The 8,633-nt window shown below is 36.2% G+C and overlaps 1 non-coding gene across 1 annotated transcript; it reads left to right on the top strand.

Annotated features, from left to right (window-relative positions):
• The first annotated feature begins 961 nt into the window (after positions 1-961).
• LOC140831288 (small nucleolar RNA R71) lies at positions 962-1,070 on the top strand. Its single transcript, XR_012117859.1, has one exon. It is a non-coding gene; the product is annotated as a small nucleolar RNA R71 (small nucleolar RNA).
• The last annotated feature ends 7,563 nt before the right edge of the window (positions 1,071-8,633 follow it).

An 8,633-nucleotide genomic window follows, 5' to 3' on the forward strand; every position in this document is an offset into this window, starting at 1 on the left:
TGGTGGTGACACTGTCTGTTGATCCTCCTCTTCGCAAATTATGGGTTCCACTTCCTTACCCTTTGGAGTTGATTTATCATCATCTTCACAAGGTTCAAGAATGGATTTTTCCACAACCTTACCAATTCGAAGGGTAATAACAGATTTTACCTGATCCATCGGTTGAGTTCCAGAAGTTCCAGTTTGTGAATGATGATCCTTGGGATCAAGCTGTGGTTGTGCAGGAAATTTACCTTTTTCATGGACATTAAGTGCAGATGCAAATTTAGCAAGAGTATCTTTCAAATCTGTCATGGTTTGAGCAATTTGAGTATTGATAGATTCCTTCTTTGCAATGAAAGAATTCAATGTATCTTCCAAATTTCTTTTAGGTAGAGGAACATAAGGTGCATAATTTTGAAAATTTTGTTGATTTTGGAAATGTGGTTGTGAAAATTGTGCAGCATTATCATTCCTCCAACTAAAATTTGGATGATTTCGCTAACCTGGATTGTAATTTTGAGAAAATGGTTCAAAATTTGGCCTTTTGAAATTGTTCAAAACATTGGCTTGTTCATGGAGACATTTCTTAAAAGAGGGCAAAGTGGGACAATCTTTTGTAAAATGATCACTTGTATCACATATGTGACACGCACTTTCTTGAACAGATTTTAATTGACCATTCTTTTTCAATTCAAGTGCCTCAACTTTTCTTGCCAAAGAGGTAAATCTAGCTTGAAAATAATGTTCATCTTTCAGAGTGTACATACCTCCACCAGATGTAGGAGATTGAATCTTGTTTGATGGTTCGATTGTACCTATAATGTCCCAATTTTGAGCATTTTCAGCTAATGAATCGAGATACTCAATTGCCTCGTTTGGATCTTTATCTTCAAATGTTCCATTACACATAAATTCCACCATTTGCCTATCTTTAGGTGTTAAGCCTTCATGAAATTGAGAAACAACTCTCCAAATTTCAAAACCATGATGTGGACAAAGATTAAGCAAATCTTTGTATCTTTCCCAACACTGATAAAAAGTTTCTCCTTGTTTTTGAGTGAAAATGATGATTTGCCTTTTGAAAGAATTTGTTTTATGAGATGGAAAAAACTTTTTCGAAAATTGTTGTTGCAATTCATCCCAAGTTCGAATGGATCCCGATCTAAGATTTTGTAGCCAAGTTTTAGCTTTATCTTTTAAAGAAAAAGGAAAAAGCTTAAGCCGAATGGTGTTCATGCTACAATTTAGATCATTATATGTGTTGCACACTTCTTCAAATTCTCTTAAATGCATGTATGGATTTTCAGAATCTTAGCCATGAAAATTGGGTAAAAGTTGGATAATACCAGGCTTAAAATTGAAATGAGATACATCAGGGGAAAAAGTAGACATGAAGGTGCACTAGTACGTGTAGGATTCATGTGATCTCTAAGTGTTTTTCGTCTATCATGATCATGTTGAGATTGAATTTTATCTTCATTTTCTTGGATGGGTTCTTCCGCCATGTTTTGTAAAAATAAAGGGTTATTTCGAATGAGTCGACCACTAAGTGTACGTGACCAAATGCTCATGCAAATGCAAAAGAAAAAGAATAAAAACACACAAAAGCAATAATAAAGAAAAATAAACTATAAACAAAATTAAATAGACTTGAAATTAAATTATACTTCCCCGGCAACGGCGCCAAAAACTTGTTGCGACTTTGATTGTTGCACTCCCAAGAGCAGGTTGTCCACAAGTAATATAATTCGGTGAGTCCGATATCGTATCCACAGGGAAGCTAAAGTAATTACAAGTCCACTACAATGTCTTTTTGTTTTGTTTTTGTTTTTGTTTCTTTTTAATTTTAATTGTTTGAAACTTTAATGGGTAAATTTAATTGTTCAAATTTTAATTTAAGTAGTTGAGATTAAAGGATCCACTCTTGGTATTTTAATAAAGTTAACATTAACGAATAATATTGAAATCCACTTAATAAAATGTTTCCAATATATTAAATAATCATATTTATATTATGTCATATATTATTATCTTATAAGTATATAATATATATCAAAACTTATAAATGTGGTCAAGTATTTATTGTGCTATATATATTTGTAAACACTAAATCAAGGTTCCCACTTTAAATGGCTGGTAAAACCAAAAAAACATTTAAATGGTACCAATAAATTAATACTATGATATATTCATATATAATAAATCAAGGAATCCAAGTCAAATGGTTGGTAAAACCAAACTAACATTTAAATTGTTCCAAGAATTTATTATTATAATATATTTATGTATAATAAATCAAGGCATCCACTTTAAATGGTTGGTAATACCAAACTAACATTTAAATGGTTCCAAGAATTTAGTTTAACATATAGCAACTATAAATCCCACTTATAAGTAAAAATGCTTAAAGAAATAAATATAACAAAAACAATAAATAATGATTAAATGATATAAAACATAGATTCTTACCTTTTCATAACATTATTATCATGCCAAGAGTTTCACCTTATCATCTCAACTTTAGGAAGTTAGCTATTAATTATTCAAAGTGTAAAACTTTGAATATGAAATTAATATGATAATTGTATTTAAATGAAGAAATAAAGAAAAAATATAGAGAGAAATATTATGATATGGGGACTCGGACGCTAATCATGTTCTTAATCATCATTGGGACTAATTAATCATTTATAATAAACAGGGTCTAATTTTTTTTTTAAAATGCAAAGCGGAAACGTAATGTAATTCGCTTCAAATTACATATTAAACATAAACATACAATCATGTGTTATCTACAGAATTTAACTAGGTTCAACTACATATCAGTGCTGAATCCTATGTTGCTTCAAAGCCCGGATCTCCACGCTATCTAGTCTTCTCTCATCCTCTTCTTGACCCTGATCCAGCCCCACCTGTTGTCATGCACACATACAAAACAAGGCAACAGCCGGATAATTCCTGTGAGAATAAATCCCAGTATAAACCATGTAAACATGCGATTATATAAAAACATATACAAAAGCATATATCAGTTATCAATAACATGTAGCAATTCAACAAACATGAATGACATAAAACTGTGAATCAACATGTCATATCAGACTCAACTCAACCGATGCGTCGTCTCCGACTCAACTCAATTGACGCGTCGTCTCAGACTCGACTCAATTCTATTCTAGGGATCCCGGTGTCTGAATAATAATAATTATACCGAATCTCAGTCGATAGGAATGAATCAATCCCTAAACAGCATCGATATAATTCGTATATCCAGTGTCTGGGCGAATCAGCCGCAGAATTGACGAATCAGTCAATAATTAGGCGAATCAGCCAATAACCAGACGAATCAGCCTGCAATTAAGCGAATCAGCTAAAATTTAGACGAATCAGTCAATAATTAGACGAATCAGCCAATAACCAGACGAATCAGCCGGTGACCAGGCGAATCAGCCCATGACTAAATGACTCAGTAATCAATACATACAGTGGCTATGAATCAATAGCTTACAAACATTAATCTCATCAATTACAAATATCAATGTAATAAACTAAGTATGTGATTTAGGGAAACTCGAGTCAAACCTCACTCGAGTTGTGCAATCCCAACTCCACATTAATTTATACCTTTCTTTCTGATACTCTGACTCTGTCGAAGTCTCGAACTCAAAGCCTGTCAATACTCAATGTCCAGTTGTAGCCTACACCGATAGGAACACAGTACCGAAGTCAGATTCAAAATCAGACGGACGGATTTCTCGCAAAAGGCGTAAGGATTTTCAACACTTTCCTCGGCCCTTTTCTCGATTTCCTTTCGTTTCCCTCTTTCTGAGAATTGAAATATGTGTATATATATATATATATATATATATATATATATATATATATATATACATACATACACGTAACATGCAACGAGCCAAATGTCAAGTTCTTGTTTCGCATGTCTCGCGCTCGGGCGGTAATATTCTACCGCTCGGGCGCCAAACGTTCTGCCTGAAATCCAAACTTAAGTTGCATTGGCGCTCGGGCGGTCTCTTTCTACCGCTCGGGGGCCACGAGTTCTGTACAAAATCTTGTTTTTCTTCAACCGACGCCCGGCTTTTCCACATGAGCTCCTACAACCTCAAGTCTACCAATTAATCAACGTCTGATTACAGTAATTAAATCTCAGGCATTACATTTCTCCCCACCTTAGATATTATTTCGTCCCCGAAATCACAAGCAATCAATCATATCAATCAGAAGGTATATCAGAAGAAGATAAATCAAATAATTCATATCAATGAATTAATTCTGGGAATCTCTGTCTCATATCTGACTCAGTTTCCCAAGTAGTTTCTTCAATGTCATGATGAATCCACTGAACTTTTACAAATGGAATAGTCTTTGTTCTGAGTCATCGGTCTGTCACAGAGTTCTAATTTTAATCTGGAATACTACTTCAAGAAGTATGATCTCATAATACCACTTGAATAACTGTTGATAGAATCAATCTCACAATACTGGCTATACAACATCTGTATATACCCAATTAACAGTTCGTAACAGCTCAACATCATCAGGTGTTATTAAGTCTGTTTATCTCAATCAAAGATATATTCGATCTTTGGTCTCAAATACCAACAGTCATCGTCCGACATTGGCATATTCAGTCTATTTATTATGAGCTGTTTTCATTTTCTTCTGAATTAGCTTCATCTTTTCAGTCATATCTCTGATCATTTTAGATCCAATCTCAAGAACTTCAGAGATATCATTTCAATAAAGAGAGCGCTTCGAAAGAAGTTATCTCAATACTCGATTGATAGTTGTTGTTGTACGAAAACTCACAAAATGGCAATGAATCCTGCCATTCAGTGTTAAAATCAAGCATTACAGCTTCCAGCATATTCTCCAAAATCTGGATAATCTACTCTGACTGTCCGTCAAGTAGTGAATACTATTCAGTATTCAGATATAATCTAGTATCCAACTCTTACTATACATTCTGTCAAACGTGCAAAATCAACCAAAATCACGGTCTAATATAATCAACTCTCAACACTCTGTGTAATCTCATTACTTTTCTGATGGAATCTCCGTAATATGTCATATTTGTACATCTTCATGTATGGCTTAACACTCGCAGACTAGGTCAGTCTGTCATTCCTAAATCAATCAATACTAATTCCGAGAGGAATGTAGTAACTTCATCACGATATCCCTGGAAATGTAATCTCATTTCCATTCAGGAACCGACAAGTTATATAACCCATCTATTGATTTCTTTCTTTCTATCTTTATCTGTCTGGAGTTCAGACATTTCAATCCCAACTCTGCCATATCTAATCTTATTTGTTTCTATCAAAACAGTTTCTGCTATCAGGATGCTGACTGAATCAAGTATTGCACCATTTCTGACAATCTATGTCATTTCACATTCGAAATATCGGGCACAAACAAATCAGTTATCAACATATAATACAGTATTACTTACCTGATTCACAAACGGATTCAGAACAACAGCAAGATTCAATCAGATTCAAAACATCACTCATCGATACTGATCTGTTAAACTCATAAAACCGCAAATATCTGACACTGATATCCACCTCGGCCAACTAATTACGGTTTAATTCTGTTAAAATCAACGAATATATCATCTTCAGATATAACCCATCCTGAATGCAATCTGTCTCAATCAGGATTCAAAATTTCAACAATTGCTAATATCAGTTCAAGGCTAAAATCAATCTCTCTGATTGGAATCAAATCGGAAGTCTTATCTGGGGAAAACATGAATAACTTTCTTATCATTGGTAAATCAGCCAATGATAGACATAACTTCAGTAAATCAACTGAATACATAAGGAGTCACTCTGCTCCTTTCTGTAATAATCGAGTCATAGGTAGTACGAATATCAAAAGAATTCACAATCAAGAATCCTTATCGTACAATATTCATCTCTTGGTCATCTTAGGTCTGATTCTCACCATCTTCTGGAACTAATCTATGGTAGCTCTGTACTTGATCAACATATCAATATTAGTAATGCAGTCCCAAAATCAATGAACACTAGCACAATACAAGCTACCACGTGATCTAACTCGATCTCATTCTCATCCTACTGTAGTATACAAGATCTAACAGAAATCGCTGATACAAGATCTTTTTCCAAAGGAAAGAAACAACTACTACAGTAAATAGGGACTCAACAGATAATGCATGCATCAATGCAATTCTTTTAGAAATAAAAGTATGTGAAGCACCGGTATCCCTCAATACATATGCAGGATAATCAAACAAATCAGTTACCTGCAACATCATCATCTGGTGCTTCCTGAGCCTGCTCCTCGGTCAAAGCAAATACTCTGGCCTGCTGTCTAAGAGGCTGGCCAACTGTCTGGCTTCCTCCTGGCCTCTGCTGTGACTGAGATGGTGCTTGCTGAAATGAAGGAACGGCAGCTGATCGTCTACTCCACTGTGCCGTTGGTCCAGATGGTTCGGCTCCCTAGAATCTTTGGGAACCCCTCTGTGGACATACTCTGACAAAATGTCCCTGTTGTTTGCAGAGGTGGCAACTACCAAGTACTCCTTGGCATTGCTCCGTGGAATGTCTCCCTCCACAATTTCCGCAGTAAACGCCGGTATAACTCTGCTGAGAACCACTGGAGCTAGAAGAACTGCCGCCAGACTTCTTAAACTGCTTTCCTCTAGCCTTCAGAAAATCTTTCCTCCACCACTGCTACTGCCACTCTTGAATCGGGGAGGTGGTTGCGGGGGTCTCGACACTGGAGGAACAAATTCAGCTCCTCTCTGCCTTATCAGGCCCGCTTCAGCGCCCTTTGCTCTATTCATGGCATCAGCAAAATTATTCGGTCACCCTGTGTTCACCAATGTAAAAATATCGGGATTCAAGCCATTGATGAACTGATCAGCAACGGCTTCGTCATTTTCAGACAAATGTGGAGCAAACTTCAACAAGGTAGAGAACTTGGTCACATATTCCTCAATGTTCAGCTGACCCTGTCTCAAATTGGCCAACTCCGCCCCCTTGTCTTTCTTGTACGACACTGGAAAAAATCTTTGATAAAACTCAGTTTTAAATACATCCCAAGTAATAATCGTACCTCGTTGCTCCAAAGCCCTCTTCATCGTAATCCACCAGCTTTTTGCAACATCAAGCAACTAGTGCCCAATCAATTTAATTCGGCGCTCAGCACTGTACTCCAGTGAATCAAACATCATCTCAATGTTACCTAACCAACTCTCACACTCGACTGATGTCTCAGTACCCTTCAGAGTGGGTGGTTTGAATGACTGCAATCTTTTAGCAAGGTTTCCATTGGAGTCGGTGTTACATCCATTGGAGGATTTGATGTACTACCCTGTTCAGGTACTCTTCTCGGAGGCATATCTGATAATTCAAATGGATTAGTAACCCAATCCAATAAACCTAATTCAAGTCAGTCCTTCCTCTGATCATCTTACTGCTGATCGAGAATCGATTCAGATTCGTTCCCAATAATACATATTACAAAATCAAATCAGATAAATCAAGTAACATGTATTATATAAAGCAGTACAACATGCTAGCAATCACAGGTAAGGAAAGAAAACTATATCTACCCCGCTCACTAGCCTCTTCTATCTCAATCTAAAGGATCTATCGCTCTGATACCACCTGTTGTGGGGACCCGGACGCTAATCATGTTCTTAATCATCATTGGGACTAATTAATCATTTATAATAAAATGGGTCTAAATTTTTTTTTAAAATGCAAAGCGGAAACGTAATGTAATTCGCTTCAAATTACATATTAAACATAAACATACAATCTTGTGTTATCTACAGAATTTAACTAGGTTCAACTACATATCAGTGCTGAATCCTATGTTGCCTCAAAGCCCGGATATCCACGCTATCTAGTCTTCTCTCATCCTCTTCTTGACCCTGATCCAGCCCCACCTGTTGTCATGCACACATACAAAACAAGACAACAGCCGGATAACTCTGGTGAGAATAAATCCCAGTATAAACAATATAAACATGCGATTATATAAAAACATATACAAAAGCATATATCAGTTATCATTAACATGTAGCAATTCAACAAACATGAATGACATAAAACTGTGAATCAACATGTCATATCAGACTCAACTCAACCGACGCGTCGTCTCCGACTCATCTCAATTGACGCGTCGTCTCAGACTCGACTCAATTCTATTCTAGGGATCCCGGTGTCTGAATAATAATAATTATACCGAATCTCAGTCGATAGGAATGAATCAATCCCTAAACGGCATCGATATAATTCGTTTATCCAGTGTCTGGGCGAATCAGCTGCAGAATTGACGAATCAGTCAATAATTAGGCGAATCAGCCAATAACCAGACGAATCAGCCTGCAATTAAGCGAATCAGCTAAAGTTTAGACGAATCAGTCAATAATTAGACGAATCAGCCAATAACCAGACGAATCAGCCGGTGACCAGGCGAATCAGCCCATGACTAAACGACTCAGTAATCAATATATACAGTGGCTGTGAATCAATATCTTACAAACATCAATCTCATCAATTACAAATATCAATGTAATAAACTAAGTATGTGATTTAGGGAAACTCGAGTCAAACCTCACTCGAGTTGTGCAATCCCAACTCAACATT

The sequence above is a fragment of the Primulina eburnea genome, chromosome 4 (assembly GCF_022965805.1).
Source record: "Primulina eburnea isolate SZY01 chromosome 4, ASM2296580v1, whole genome shotgun sequence".
In the NCBI taxonomy this organism is placed as follows: domain Eukaryota; kingdom Viridiplantae; phylum Streptophyta; class Magnoliopsida; order Lamiales; family Gesneriaceae; genus Primulina; species Primulina eburnea.